The sequence below is a fragment of the Lactuca saligna genome, chromosome 4 (genome assembly GCF_052625555.1).
Source record: "Lactuca saligna cultivar CGN05327 chromosome 4, ASM5262555v1, whole genome shotgun sequence".
Lineage (NCBI taxonomy): Eukaryota > Viridiplantae > Streptophyta > Magnoliopsida > Asterales > Asteraceae > Lactuca > Lactuca saligna.
In genome coordinates this window covers 333,366,275-333,373,785 of record NC_136420.1, presented here as the reverse complement: position 1 = coordinate 333,373,785, position 7,511 = coordinate 333,366,275, and the positions used below count along the sequence as shown (strand labels likewise).

At 28.6% G+C, this 7,511-nt stretch overlaps 1 long non-coding RNA gene across 2 annotated transcripts; it reads left to right on the top strand.

The window, feature by feature from the left end:
- The first annotated feature begins 3,009 nt into the window (after nucleotides 1-3,009).
- LOC145044145 (uncharacterized) lies at nucleotides 3,010-6,693 on the top strand. Of its 2 annotated transcripts, XR_013681230.1 has the most exons (4): nucleotides 3,010-3,387; nucleotides 5,537-5,678; nucleotides 5,803-5,853; nucleotides 6,471-6,693. It is a non-coding gene; the product is annotated as an uncharacterized LOC145044145 (long non-coding RNA). The 2 variants fall into 2 exon arrangements; XR_013681229.1 differs by lacking the exon at nucleotides 6,471-6,693 and having other exon boundaries at nucleotides 3,016-3,387; nucleotides 5,803-5,990.
- Nucleotides 6,694-7,511: the final 818 nt, after the last annotated feature.

Genomic DNA, 7,511 nt, shown 5'->3' with positions numbered 1-7,511 from the left:
ACCATGTCTCTCGAAAGAAAAGGGCTACTGAAATTGCCACGTGGCACACTCCGGTGATACCACGTCATCAGTTAGGTAATTTCAAGAAGATCTTCAGACAACCATAACTTTCGCATATGAGATCTGTTTTCAACGTTCTTTATATCCCCAAAATCCTCTCGACGAGCTCTACAACTTTCATTAAGGTCTCAACATCTAATTTTTGCTTTAACAAAATTTCATATTTATACTAGTTTAGATTATTAAAGTTCGTGCGAAATTCATAACTTCTTCATATGAACTTCGTTCTCGACTAACTTTATATCGACAATGTAACACCCTGTTTCGAGTCGTTTCATAAATTTTGGGTCGTGACCAGAAGATCAAGTATCATAAGGCTTCGAGATTTGGAAAAGAGAGGTTTAGACCCATTTGGATGTGGGTAATGTAGATTATGTGATCCAAGAGTTTGGTTTGTGCTTTGGAGTCAAAGGGTAAAATGGGAAAATGGTGTTTTGATACTTCTTTTATGAATTAAGGATTTTAGTTCGATGTGTTTTAAGTCAAAAGTAATTAGATAGGGTTGTAGATATTCTTAATACCTTTCTGTGGATATAAATATCATCAAAAATGAAGTTGGAACAAAGAAACTATGACCGTTAGAAGTTAGGAAGGTTTTGGACTTAGTCTAGTACGTTGAGCGTACATGAAGTACGTTGGGCGATGCTAGGGCATCCTGAGTACGCTAGGCATACACGATAAGTGCCAAAACCCTATTTTCATGGTTTGAGCCCTATTTAAGCCGCTTAACTTCCCCAAACGCATTCCATTCTCAGCCTCCACCTCTCTAACACCCTCCATTGAAAACCCTAACCCTAGTTTGAGCCTTTTGAGAAAAAAAAAGGTGCGCTTGAGTGCTTTGAAGTGTTCTTGGTGCATCTTGGAGAAGAAGGAACTCTTTAGAGAAGTGTTGGTTGCATTGGAGCTTTTAGATCCAGACTTTGTTCACCTTTATCTTTCTTCTAGAGGTATAAAGTTTGAATCTTGATAGTGTATTTGATAAATATAGCTAGTCTTGGGTGTTATGAGCTTTTGGTCACTTTAGTACATAAAGTTTTGATCTTGAAAGTTTGTGACCTTACTATGGATAAAGTTGGAAACTTTATCCATTTAAACATTATATTGATTTAGATCTTAAGTCTTGAGACTTGGACTTAATAGATTAAGTTGCAAAAGATGCTCTTTTGGTCGCTTTGAGACTTAAAGACTAGATACTGCTTGGTTGTGTTGGATTAGGTGTCTAATCCAATAACTAAATTAGTATAATCTTGAATTATTAGTCAAGTCCTTGTTGGTTAGCTTCAAACCTAGTAATTTAATAGGATGATTTTTAGAGAGAGAGTCTGATTTATTAATTTATTATATGATTAATAAATAGCAATAAATAAATTTATTAATATGTTACGGAAACAATATATCAATTAGAAATGATAATATTTAATTAATAGCTAATCAAAAATTAATTATATTAATTTTGGAATTAATTATATTAATTAAAAGTGCAAGAGTTAAAGTGTAATTGTTTAAATAGTTGAACAAGAAAGAGTCAGAACAAGAAATAGTAATATTTCACCTTTATGCTTATATAATTCATCAGTTTTAGGATAGCTTTATGATGGACTAAGTCAATATCATTAACTTTATCAACTTCACCGGTTTCTATTGTTGGTTCATACACCAATTCTAAGTAAAGTTTTTTATTATAAGATGACCCCCACCCCTTTAGTTAGTTTTCAACCTATATACCTACTGAATTCAAGTGTTGTTGACTTGTACAAGGTCAATGTCAAACCTAAGTCACCCTGATCAACTTCTTTTTGCATTGAGGTTACCACTTGTTGAACAACTACATGGGATAGCGGATTAGGTGGTTCCTCATTTTCAATATCTTATGTTATAATCCTTTTATGACCTTTTGAGGACATAAAATAGGTAAGAAAATTGGGATGTCCATGCTCCATGTAGACTTTTATGACTTTATTCTGAGTAACATATTTTGAAAGATTAATCACATCATCATAATTACCTAATAATCGTAGTCCAAAATCGAATCCATCATCGGGCAAACAGAAGTGGCAGTACATGATTTGAGTACCATCATACCCTATATCTCCCATCATCGAGTCCAACTCATACACAAAATATACACAAAATATTCATAGTACAAGATATTAATGTTTATACATATCCATAGTATACAGTTTTTTTTAACAACTAGAATTCAACAAAACTAAAAACTCACGAGAAGCTATAACAAACTTTTACGTCACGGTGACAAACTAATTATCCTAAGTATCCCATATTATACACTTTGTACTTTGAGTTTGAGTCACAACATAATCACCATTCGAGTTTAACTTCAAGTTGAACAATCGTATATAGTTTTCAAGTAAATTAATTATTGTACTTGGTAAACTACATATATATTATGTTCAATACATTAAAATTTTGGACAATTTTCAATATAAGAAACTAAGGTTTAATTATGAAACTAATAATATTATTCAGATTAATCGAGTTGACCCGAATATATATATATATATATATATATATATATATATATATATATATATATATATATATATATATATATATATATATAGAGAGAGAGAGAGAGAGGTTTAGGTTTTATGGAAAACAAAAAATCCTAAAAATCATATATATATATATATATATATATATATATATATATATATATATATATATATATATATATATATATATATATATATATATATATATATATAATACAAACTTTACTATTTTTACTATTTTTATAAATACATTTAAGACATCCAATATTTTATTTCTATAAATAGATTTAAGACGTGCAATATTTTAAACTAAACAATGCATTATCCCATCAACAAGTTAATATTGAGATAGTTCTTATCACCGAATTAGGATTGTGTTGAATAGGTCTCTAGCTCTTATCTCTTTTGACGTAGTCATTTTAATCCCCAAGAGAGTCAATGTTGAATCCTGATATCCATTGATTCCCGCCTGATATATACCACCTATTCTCTTTGCCCAATACGCCATCCCCAAAAACCTCACACACACTCTCTAAAAAATAGAACATGTTGATGTTGAGTTCTTGCTTCTTGCTTTTGTGAAACATCGCAGCAAACCAACTTCCTTCCCTCCATCTAGCTTCTCTCTAAGAACATATGTCATCATCTCAACGCTCACAACACCGCCTTAACATCAACGATAATCGCACCTCCATCACTGTCCTCTTCCTATCTCCCTATTCATAAGAAAAACCCTACCTTTTTATATGTGTTTACAAGTCTGAAATAGAAGGAAACTAAAAGACAAACCCATATGAAAATCAGGTGGCCGGAGGTTAGTTTTTCACACCAATCTTTTATTTTTCTCCATTATTCTTGATTTTACTAGTTTGTTTTGTATTTGTCATTTGTCTCTACAGGTACCTCACAATTTTAAGTCAACAATTCTTCAATATTTTGAGCAAATAAGAATAGTTTACAACACCTTAAGGGGAATTCTATATGCACCCGATTAAATACCATCTTAAAAAGTCAAAATGGTGTTTACTTTAATTAACCCAATTTGATGGGATAGTGTACCTATAGCAAACCATTAGAATCATTTTACCAAATAGAATTATATTGTATTTACACTTCAACCCCTTTAGTTTATAGTATTCATATACGAATTCGATTTTAATTTGACGAATAAAAAAAGATTGACCGTTTTATTAACAATTGTTACTTTTGCATATTATTTATTATATTCACATGCATCATATTATTAATATTTTACAACTTTATATTATTTAAAAACCATTTATGAATTGTTTAAACATGACAATTTTTTTCAGTTACACCCCTTAAACTTATAAAATTCCGATAAAAGTTTCAACTAATACACTTTAGGTTTATAATTATTAACTTAAAATCAATATATTAATTTGAATATATAGATATTTATTAATATATAGATATAATATATTAAAAATAATATTTTTTTAATATATAATTATCCAATAATAAAGAAATTATAAAAGAATTAATTGAAAGAATTCAATAATTCAATAAAATAAAAAAGAAAAATTACAGAAATGGTCCTTGTAGTTTGGTAAAAATATAAACTGCAGAAATGGTCCCTAACGGTAAATGTGTCATTTTCAAAAACTTAACAGCCAACTGTTAAATTAACGAGGTATGGACCAAAGTCACAACAAAACCATCAAATTTGGACATTTTTTGCTAATAAACTTTTTTTTGGATCTTACCCACAGAAAATGACAAACCACATGGACCATTTTTTGCAATTTTGTTTAAAATAAAAGTATATACCTCTAAAAAGTTCGACATGGCTCCGCTATTACGTGTCATGGCTTCAAAGCTTGTATCTGCTGTCAAGCTTTATCAAAATATCGCATTAACTTATATATGTGTATACAAATGAATAATAGTTGAAAATACATAAAAAAAAAAAAAATTATATACAAAATTATCGTCTTAAATCACGCCTTACAAAGAACGTAATTCGTCAAGGCTTGAAAAAACTTGAAACTTGACATTGCAGCAAAGTTACGCCTTATGTTATTTAAAACGTTCATATATATATATATATATATATATATATATATATATATATATATATATATATATATATATATATATATATATATATATATATATATATAGAGAGAGAGAGAGAGAGAGAGAGAGAGAGAGAGGAGCGCGAGAACTAATCTAGACCTTTTTTTGCCGCAAAACACAAAGAAATGTAATATATATATATATATATATATATATATATATATATATATATAGAGAGAGAGAGAGAGAGAGAGGAGCGCGAGAACTAATCTAGACCTTTTTTTGCCGCAAAACACAAAGAAATGTAATATATATATATATATATATATATATATATATATATATATATATATATATATATAAAATTGAAGTAATAAGGGTTGAAATATTTTTTTTAGAATAGAAAAGAATAAAAATTAAAAATATGTTTTAACTAAAAGGGCAAAGATGTAAAAGTTTTTTAATATTTTAATAAAATGATAGTTTCCATATCAAATAACATCTTAAATGTGAATAAAAATCTGATAAAAATGTGACAGTGATGTTAATATGTAATTTTTACCTAAAGTACTATCAATTAGGGTTATTTAAAATAAGTAAAGGTGGTATTGACTTTTTAAAGTGGTTTTGATTTTTAAAATCGGGGGTGTTTAACAACACCCGTTCACCCTTTGTTCCCATTGGTGTTCGGTTTCTTAGAAACTGAGAGTTTAAGATCCCCGATTTAAGTTTATGTTGATCTAAGGCTGAATAAGTGAGTTTTTTTTACGTAAATAGTTGCTTTATGTCAATCCAAGATTGAATAGGTGAGTTTTCTACTTAAATAGATGTTGATTCATCCACCATATGCTTATTGTTTCGACTGCAAAATTTTTCTTGGACTTGATTTGTTTTTTCTAATTGAAGTTTTGTTTGTTTGAAAGATTTTTGCTTTTAGTGGTTTGACTACCGATGCAAGTTATGGAAAGATTGCAAGCATCTGATTTTGGACATGAATGTTTATCAAGAATGATTTATGTTCCTTGAAGAATAATCCACCATTTTACAAAGGTTTTCTCCATACAAGTAAACTCATCTTCTCTCTTAATGTTTTTAGTATGAACTGTTTTGAATTTTATTTTCATGCTAATTTAACCCATGATTCTTTTATAGGCGATGTTGACGAATTTTCTCTTTATTTGGCTATTAGGTTGGAAGCAAAAGAAAAACCTTTGGGTAGTTTTAAATCTAGAGTTCACTGGTATTGTAGCAACTATTACATTGATATTTCTTTCAATTTGTGTTATAATTATCATGGGATTGATTGAAGTAATCATCTTTATGTAATGGTTACATGTTTACTTTCATCCCATGCCCAATTAAACCACTATTACTTTATATATTACTCCATGTGAATATGTGAGTTGTGATAGTTTTTTGGTGAAAACATGTAATTTTGTTTTTCTATGACTTGGAATTCACCTTTTATTTCTAGAATAAGTATGAGTTTTCTAAAGTAATTCATGTATTAGGATCAGTACCACAGTCCAATAAATCTCCTATCCGCTTTGGTTAGTTAAATCTTCTGATATCATATTCAATTATCTTAAGCACGTATATTACTAAAAGATTAGTATATTGATGATTTTGTGGATTTGTGTATGTAACATTGATTTATCATCTATAAATGATATTTTTTTGGTGTTTCGGATTCTTGGTGACCTTTCATATCATACATGTTTTTTGGTTAATTTGCTTTTTAAGAAGTACGCCCATGTCTAAAACTGCAGAAATTAGATTATGATGATACTTTCCTAAGTTGGATCGACTCTTTCGCCTGTATTTTATGTTTATTTGTTTCCTTAATTGTTGTTGCAGTGATTCTGGAGTATTACCAGCAACACGAATTGGTGTGTATGACATGAAAAACCCATTGAATGGTCACTTTCTAATGTTTACTTGAAAGGTGTCATGTGGTGTCCTTTTTGTATGTTTTATATTCATATAACTGTGTTTAAGTGTGTAACCACAGCATAAATCAACATTGTCAAAACTATCGTAACATATATATAAATTAAAAGTTAATTATTTGGTTTATTAATTACATTGTACAATATATGTAGTGTATAATATACGTAACCTACACACATACCAATGATTGTTATAGATTCAAGTTGAATATTTATTGTATAAGAAAAGTTTAAATAAGAATTTTTTTTGTTTTGAAAATTTTAAACTCAGTTTTTAGCTTAAATTCATATAATATATAGTGGTTGGTTAAGAATCTATTTTGTAACCATAATGTAACTATTTTATTCTATGATTTTCACAACATATTATTTTAGAATATTGTTATTATGAAATGGTAATTTCAATTACTTTTATTATTTGTTTTGATTAATCGTCTCTTCAAAAATACATCTGACTCCATATTCAAAAAAAAAAAAAAAAAAAAAAAACACAATTGCCCCTATTCTTTGTATCGTCACTGACCATGTATTTGGTGCTCACTGATGTATGGTATTTATCCTCCATAATCGTTTTTCTCGCATATACAATTTTATGTGTCATTATCTAGAGGGATATCATGTGTTAATACAAATGTATTAGTAAAGTCTGACGAAAAATTTAATGCAGTGAAGTATATACATCAAATGTAGTGTATAAAGAAGTATTAACATGATTAATAATGCACAATCAATCATATGTTTATGTACATTTGAAAAGAATCCAAACTTTTTATTTTTAATTCTTATTTATTTCGTTTATACTAGCATGACTTTTATTGATAATTGTTCGGATGTAGTAAATTATTTACAAATACATTAATTGCCCCTAAAAACCAATTTCCGAAAGAAATTATTTGCACCCGTCGCTTGGAGCGGGTAAACGACTAGTGTGTGTATATATATATATATA